Below are 9473 nucleotides of genomic sequence, written 5' to 3' on the forward strand. Positions count from 1 at the left end.
GATTCGCTTTGGGTTTCCATTCCATAGTCCGATGCATTCTCAGATGCCATGACTGCTGTTTTTCCACCGCCTTAGAGAAAAAGATGCTAGTGATAAAACTGTGTTTGGACTGCTTTTGTGATGTGTTGAAATCTGCCACCAAGGGGAAAAATGCAACAAGGGACTATTAGGAAGGGTAATAATATGAAGGGATTAGGGACTATGAGGAGGAGTTTTATTTAGGGACATGTACGGGGGTTTAGGAAATTTTATATAGCGTAGGGTTTGGGGTTTTACATTTGACAAATGAGCAGAGGGGATAGGGAATAGGAGTTTAGTAACATTTTAGGATATGGAAAAATGGGAAAAATGGAATAGGGAAGAAGGGAATGATGGAAAGAAGGGAAAAATGAAATGGAGGAGGAACCTTGGCACAAACACAATGAATTTGCAACCCTAACAGCAATTGTTTCGATGACTTTAAGTGGTAGGGTTTAAGAGTTTTTGTTGCAAACATAAGCAGCTATAAACCATCATCATACTAACACAAAAATGGATGAAACACTGAGAGATCGACCCCACCTGGCAAATTCAAGGGATTAAAAGGCAATTTGTTGCAATTCTGAGAAAAATCGGGCTTTTATGTGTATGTGCCGCACAACATACCTAGTGCGTTCTGCTATTTGAGTGTGCCACGCCTGTGTTATTTAACACTGTGTGGTCGCGCCCAGTGCGCCGCGCTCCCTCAGTGCGCTGCACCACTCCGCCTGTGCGTCGTGCCTGTCAAGACACCTTCAAACTCACCCAAAACTCGTGTTGGCTCACCAAACTCGTTTGAACTGATTTCTCTCCGACCTTGGCATGTAAAATGACTTCGATTCGTATGAGAAAATCTATATAAAGGCATGGAGTCATGGGTTTGATTTTTGTTTCGTCAAAAACCACTTTGCAATGTTTCATTTTGGCACTTTTTCCACAACTTAATACAATTCCGTATTTCACCTTCTCTTTTTGGATTTTTGACTAAAATGATGAGATTTTTTGGCCATTTTTTGCAGGAGCAGTTGTCATGGCATTTGGCAAAGGATGACCAAAACCAGCTTTTCAAGTGCTTCATGTTGGAGAACTTTACATATTTATCATAAACATTAATTTGACGATTTCCTCTTCAAAACAGAGTTTTGAAGAGGAATCACCCTTGAGCATCATGGATGATGAAAATCTAGAGATGAAACTTGTTGAACCTCCCTCTGGCCTGTTGGCATGTTTGGGTACTCGGAAAACACAACTTATGAAAGCCTAGACCTATGACTAATATGATTTTTTGCCCATTAAAATACCAAATATTGACTGTCATTTAATGAACTTTGATGAACAAAGCTGAGCCAGCAGGTACAAAGCATGAGGGTTAATGACTGGCAAGACCCTTCCATCTGATTTATGGCATGCCCCTAGCAGAATGCAGCTGAGTGAATGGAGCGAGACACCTAAAAATGAAATGCAAAAAGAGTTTTGATCTCGGATGGAGGACTGACAAGACCGAATCTAACAAGGTTAAAGCCATAGTAGAGTTATTACCTCATGATATATCCCATCATGGATTAATCAAGATATTGTACATACAATAATTGAATAAGAAAATAGACCAGTTGAGAAGGAGAAATTTGGTGAATCCTTCACCTAAAAGACAAGGAAAAGTTAGGGCTATAACTAGTGTTGAAATCCTAGCTCTAGAAATACAGGTAGGGGATCCTAGTGATTAGATCCTTGTACAAGAAAACACAGAAAATCATACGATTAAAGAATAAGCTAGGGTCTATGAGAGAAAAACAAAAGAAGAACAAAAAAAAAGTGAAAAAGGAGTAAGAGTCAGGGCATATAGGAGCAAAAAATGAAAGGGGAAATCAGCAAAAAATGGGGGCAGAGGATAGAAGCCGAGAAACAGAGTCTAGGGTTAATTACTTGAGAAAGCCTCACACCAGAGATACCAATAATTTGAGACTAGGATTTAAAGCACAATTTAACCATAAAATAAAAGAGCCAATAATCATTGATGAAGAGGAATATACATAATCTTCCAAAGGTAAGAAGAGAACCACAAAAAAGAGGAAAATAGAATCTACAAAATCAAAGGAACATGAAAGCCTAAGAGTCAGCAAATACAGTCAACAAAGAGGTAAAAGGATTACCAAATCAAGAAAAAACCAAGACAAGTTGAGCATGGTTTCTCAAGCTACTGATGCCATGGAGGAATAACAAAATTTTATTTTTGAAGCAATTCCTTGAGCCCAGAACACGGGAAATGGGATTTGTTGTAAAAAACCCTAATTTTGACTAATATATCTCATAAAACTTTGCTGAAGATTTTTGATAGTCTAGTCATCATACTTTAAGGCCTAACGATGATATTATACAAGCTTTTGTTGGTTGAATACTCACAAATTATGGTTTTGGTCACAAATTCAATGAAAAGGAAATTCCTTAGGACAAGGGAGATAAGTGAAAATTCAATTGCATAACTTGAGGAATTTTTTTACAGGTTCAATGTATCTCGTGGATAGCTACAAGAAGGATCTACACATTGCCTAAAAGGTGAATGACCCTACAAAGCAGTAAATAGTTCAAGATCTTGAAGTCTATCATGTGACTCGTCAATTTGTTCCAAACAATCAATAGAGGTCTCACAAAAATTTGCATAGATATTTTGTTTTGGTTTAGATGTCAAGATAAGACTTGAATAGCTATAATAACTAGAATAGTAGGATATATTACATTTTGTAAATTATATTATGAGGTTTTATAATATTTAACAATTAAAATTCTAGAATTGGCAGATACTGAAAACTTTATGTAATTTTCCTATATAAGGTATCAAAAAGAAGGAAAAAAGGTTGAGCTCTGAAACAAAAAAGGTCTCTTTTCTACGTGTTTGTAAAATTACTTGTCTTTTTCAAGTGCCAAGATGACTAGAATATTATGATCAATGATATAAAGATTCTTATGGTGGTGTATTCAGTCTGTTTTCTTCAATGACAATTTCCTTTCTGAGTGATGTCAATTTATGTTTTATCTTCTACTGTTTAAATAAAATTAGGTGACATAATTCATTAGTTAATGCTCTCGTTCATATGGTCTAAACATCTGCACCCTCTTCTAAAGCTTGTAGGATTCATGTTTCATGCCCTATTATAATGTTTTTTTATATCCTTGTACTACCATTCAAATGATGTTCGATATGTCTATAATTTTCCATCTACCCTGCCTCTGGCCATCTTGATTCATACAATCAAGATCTTGGTAATTGAACTTAAAAACTAATTTGTATACCCTATTTCCCCATAGATTAATTGATTCATCCCAACCAAACCCTATGTTAGCACAAACCTACTAATGATCTAGCCATTGTTTAAAGCCAGAGAAAATTGCTAAGATTAGTAATTAGGTTGTCAGAGAGATCCCTCTCTAGATTGAAGGGGCTAGCATTCAATCTATTAGATTGGTTTGAAAAGGTTACCATAGGAATTTCTCTTTCAGAGCCAAGAGGACATTTCTGAATAACAAGCCTCGTTGGGGTAAGTTGGTACATCAACTTCCTAGGGTCGTAACTTTGGCATACAATCTTCTTTTGACGTGTACAATACATTGTTAGAAATATATATCCGAGGAATAATATTTTCAACTACAAATCCCTACCACAGGCTATGGGTTTGCCTGTTTTCGAAAAAAACATCGTTTAGGGCCTCAAAATGCCAAAAATAGTAAATTTTGCTATAATTAAGGAAACTAAAAGAAACAATGGTGAGGACACAAGAGGAATAGGAGGATGGCCACCAATATCCACCTGGATCATCATAAAACAAGAGAAATTTTTTGTAGGCTGAGAGCTCTGCTTGATTATTTGTGTTGGGACCCAACCCCATCTTGAGATAGAAGTTGTGATTCAGAGATAGGGACAAGATGAATACTCCTCCATAGAGATAAACATTGTTGATTTAAGCAACATCAAAGAAAGACCACAACTTAGAAGTAGTATTACATCCATTAGTAATCACTATAGGGATAACAAGATGGTCAAACCCTCAATACAAATATGCTTAGAAACCGAAATTGTGTCCTGAAAGACCATCATGTTCCTTGCCAACCAAACCCCCCAAAAAACAATGAGGGGAAGAGATTTGAATGATCAAAAATTGGGGTTGTCAAACCAAGAATTCCAAATAGCCTCCATATCCTCCCCTTCCCATGGAATATAGTGGCATAAATAATGGCTACAAACCTTTTATACCTATCAATAGAAAGGAAAAGAAATAAATAAATTAGCAACACTTTCCCCGTAGTTTTGGCATAATAAGCACAAACTAATCCCATACATGAATATTTTTTGGAGAACTTCCATGGTAGGAAACTTCATCATCATGAGACACCACATGAATAATTTCAATTTTTGGAGGAATTTCACTTTCCATACGACCTTCCACCACCATTTTTTCTCCATCTCCACTTGATCTACCATGAGAAAGATGAAGCCCAAATTGGGAGAGGAGGATCCAGAAGAGGAGATATGTCAAATGAGTTCATTAGATCTTCCAATTAATCTAACCTTCACCATTGGTTTATTATGTGAAGTTAAATTCAAGTTAGTCAATATTTAATCTAGAATCCACACAACCAATCCACTGCTACATTAATTAGTAATAGTACCAACTATTTAGTAATCAATTGTATTTTCTATGCTCTAATCAATCTATTAGTGTGATCAACCTTTCACACCATAATTCCATATAACAATTCAGTGACTATACCAACTAGTGTTATGCAATGGCCTAAAAGGGGAAAATTCTAGGAAATTATCTATATATGGATTTGTCTAGGTGAACAAACCCTTAATATATCAAACTACATTTCCCAAAAGTATCTACAAAATGTGGATCTAAACTAAGCAAATAGACATAATCAATTTCATATGTATAGTGAGTGATTATTTGATTCCATTTCCTCACCAAATCCCTCATTGTTAATTTGCTTTTCATAGTTGACTACACATTGTAACAAGGTGAGGCTCCAACAAAAACCACATGTTCCTCCAAGTGTCTCATGAATGGAAGCTTCAATACTTTTATATTGAAAACTTATCTTCAATAAAGAAAGTTTAAAATATAAATGAATAAAGATGAAGAGCATTTTTCATTAGCCATATATGTTCTTTTAAATTAATATATTTATATTATATCATTTTCATGTGAATAGAAGTTTTCATGTGAGTCCAAAATGTACTCCTACATTATCCTTATCATGTAAATCCACATTATGTCAATATTATATTTACTGTTATTATAACTATATAATATTATTTGTAAAAACCATGGAAGGAAAATCAAAACTAATTTGGGTAAAAGAGACAGATTTTGTTAAGCAAATGCAGAAAATTATAATGCAACAACTGGGATACCCCATCAGATCACAAAATCTAATACATGGGGGCAAAGTGCTACAAGACACAAAATACCTTTGGGAATATAAAATTGCACCCTTGTCAACAGTCATCCTCAATCAGAGGATAAGAGGGGGTGCTACCGACAATAACAGAAATCCTTACAAGGCTGAAGGAAGTGATACTCGTTCAATAGGGAAAAAACCAGGCAACATTTCCTTCAAAAACATTCTACAAGGGAAAAGCACAGAAGGAGCAGCATCGAAACAATTAGGTATGGATGTTAGGCCATACATTGTGCAACGACTGAATCATACCCCAAAATACAACATAAATACACCAGAAATAGATGAGCACTGCACTATATATGAAAGACAAGCAATAATATGTAGATTTAACTGCTTTTGGCCCAAACCGGTTGATCTATTTCATTGGATCTTCACAAACTGGACCACGCAATGCGAAATACATCTCTGTTCCAAGGGTTTTTTCATAGTGAAATTTTCATCAACAATAGACAGGGACATAGTGATACAGGAAGGACCTTGGTTTTGGGGATCCACTGGACTCTTCATCACACCATGGTTTCCCGATTTTGATGCAAACACAATGGTCATCTCCAAGATGCCAATTTGGGTGCGGCTACACAATCTCCCAATACATCTCTGGAATCACCAAGTATTAGCTGGAATTGGAAATATTATTGGGCGCTACATCAAAATGGACACCCAGCAGGTGGAGGAAATAATTTTTACTTTTGCACGAATTTGTGTGGAAGTAGACCTCAATAAAGGCTTGTCAGACCAGATTCAACTAAAGCATAGAACGAGGAGCTGGACACAGGTTCTAGATTATGAAAATACTGCATTCAGATGCTGAACCCACTGGCAAACGGGACACTTACAAAGCACGTGTCCAGCAATCAAAAAAGACAATCGCACAAAGTAGAAAACGAAAAAAAGAGTAAAGGGGTGGCAATTTCCTCCACCTCCCTCAGATGACGAGGAGGAAGAAGAGATGGAATTTACAAACCCCTATCAGACCAATTAGATGAACAAAGAACTAGCAGCAGAAGACACAAATCCACAGGAAAATATAGACACAGCACTGGCAAGGATATCAGATACTATGGATATGGGCAGAAATAAACGTCAACACATATCAGACACATCAGATTCTGATAAAGACAATCCACAACCTGTGGCTGAATCAGCATCATCACTTATAACTCCAACAAAGTCATAAGGGGGTTGGAGAAAAGTCGAGAAGAAGAAAGGGCAAACAGTCTGACTTTTCCCCACCTATACATTAATATTTTAGCTTTACATGTTTATTTCTTGAAATCCGTACACCTTGCATGGCAATGAAGGATCAATGCATCTTTTTTGAGCACCATTTTTGAAATCTGTTTACAGCATATGCTGAAAGGCATCTACAACATGTAATTTTTCAATTATAATGAAAAATTACGATTTTTCCAGTGGAAAAAAACTATATAATATTATTATCATGTAAGTCCAGATACGTCAAAATACATTATATTCTTCTTTTAAATGTGTTTTTTTAATAGCCCTAAGATAATTGGGAAATATATTTTTTTATTTAAATATGTGCATAATTATATTCATCACGTAATTTTTTCATACTGACCTCATATAATACTCATAAATATGTAGATACGTATTGTATCGTTATTTCTTTTAACTTATTTATTTTATCAATTTTTCTAAATTTCCTCATAATTTTAAATTATTACTTATATTATTACTTATTTATTAATAATTAATAATAGAAACATTAAATCCATAACTTATATTTTATATTATTATTAATATAGATTCATTTCAATTATGAATTTACCATAAGGCGAAAGAGATTAAATTTTTTCATTTGTAAATTTCTTTAAGGTACAAGATGCAATAGATAATTTTTCATTTTTTAAATTGTATTTTTAAATGTTATATATAATATATAAGATCAAATAAACATTTTAATCATAGTTTTTTTTCATGATATATACGTTGTTATATATATGTATGTATAATTTCCATTAAAATATTTTACATGATATATACATAGAGACATTTTATCAACCCAAATTAAAATGATTTTTTTATTATTAATATATTTTTAAGTATATGTCAATATTAATTTATATTAAAATATTTTATTGATGACCCATATTGAATATTTTTTATATACAATATTATGATATATATATATATATTTTTTGTCTATATACAAATTTATATGAAGTTGACATCGACATAGATTAGTTAACATAGATCTTCAAATAGTTTATTTAAATCTCTTGTTGAAATATTTTTGAAAAGTATAAGGTTTAAACATCTTACTCACACATTTTTTTACTTCTAATTACTTTACAACATATTCATATTTTTTTTATTATAGCCAACCTTCTTTTTCTATTTAGAGCATATTTTATTTTTATTTTAAAGTGGCACATGTCTACTCCACAAATGGATGGACAAACTTACACATCTCCCTCATATACCGATCTAACATGAGCCGAGAGGGATCTAATTTCTTTCACGTGCAATTTTTTTTATGAACCTACATTATTTAAATGTTTTGTATAGTTATTTATTTATTTTTATTTTTATATTTTTTAATTTTTTTGTTTAGATGGACATTCAATTTTGATGACAGATAGACAAGGTTACACATCATACTAGGTTGTAGAATGAACCTTTCAACTTAAAAATATACCTCTCCACTGAATAATTATTATTATATACTTTTTACATTATAGTCTTTTAATATTCAGAAACATAATTTAATAACACATCATACTAGAGTGTAGAATAAACCTCTCAATTCAAAAATATACCTCTCTACTCAATAATTACTATTATATACTTCTTACATTATACCATCTTTTAATATTAAAAAGCGTAATTTAAATTATTAGGTAATATCGTATCAGTTTATTTTATTTTAAATATTACATTAATTACACACCATGTAATTAAACATATAAGCATATTAATATACATTATGTCATTTTTCCATATAATCCACCCATTAATAAAAGGGAATACCATAATTTGACACAGTAAAATTAAATCATATCATTCTCATCTCAATATGAATGCATTACAATAATAAAAATAATTAATAATCTATATCATGCATAGTAAAAATAATTAATAATCTATATCATGCATAGTGTGAAAATCTTAAACCTATAATCCTTATAAATGTGATTTATAAAATTTAATTCCATTCGTTATTTTTTTAATTCTAAAATTAACCACAAATAGTGTCATATGGCTTTGTGAAACTTTGATGCGTCATGAATGTGACACCTCTACCTACTTCCACTTACAATGTGGAAAGGAGGACCTCGAGACACAATAATGTTCTAATAATGATAAAATGCACTTATCGCGTGAAATTTTCTAAGCGGAAAGAAGATAAAAGGAGAATCATCGAATCAACTCAAAAGTGCGACGACATTTACGTCACATATTTCCAGATAAACATTAAAGTGAATGCCACTTTATAATAGGTATCTAAAAATCAATGCAGGATACTATATCGTTTGACCATAGTTAAATGTTTGGAGGTTTTTCTTCGCTTAAACTGTTTGGAGGTTTTTCTTGGCTTATTTTTCCTCCACATTTATCTAAACTTAGTTGGAAAATTTTCGGAATTATAAGTTTAATTTGATTGGTTCACATAATTTAAGCGTTGCTAGTGTTATCTAATGTTTTCAAGTTAAGAATCCATTTATATATTAAAAACAGTTTAAAATAATAATATAAAAATTTCGTTTTCTTTCATTTTTATTTATATTTAGTTGAATTTTTTTTAGAATTATAAATTTAATTTGATTTGTTCACATAATTTAAGTGTTGTTAGTGTTATCTAATGTTTTCAAGTTAGGAATCTATTTATATATTAAAAACTAATTAAAATAATAATATAAAATTTTGTTTTTTATATATTAAAAACTAATTAAAATAATAATATAAAATTTTGTTTTTCCTTTTTTTATTTAAATTTAGTTGAATTTTTGTTGGAATTATAAGTTTAATTT

Source organism: Pinus tabuliformis, chromosome 1_1 (assembly GCF_031772625.1).
Source record: "Pinus tabuliformis cultivar Carrire ecotype Pingquan chromosome 1_1, CPIR1, whole genome shotgun sequence".
Lineage (NCBI taxonomy): Eukaryota > Viridiplantae > Streptophyta > Pinopsida > Pinales > Pinaceae > Pinus > Pinus tabuliformis.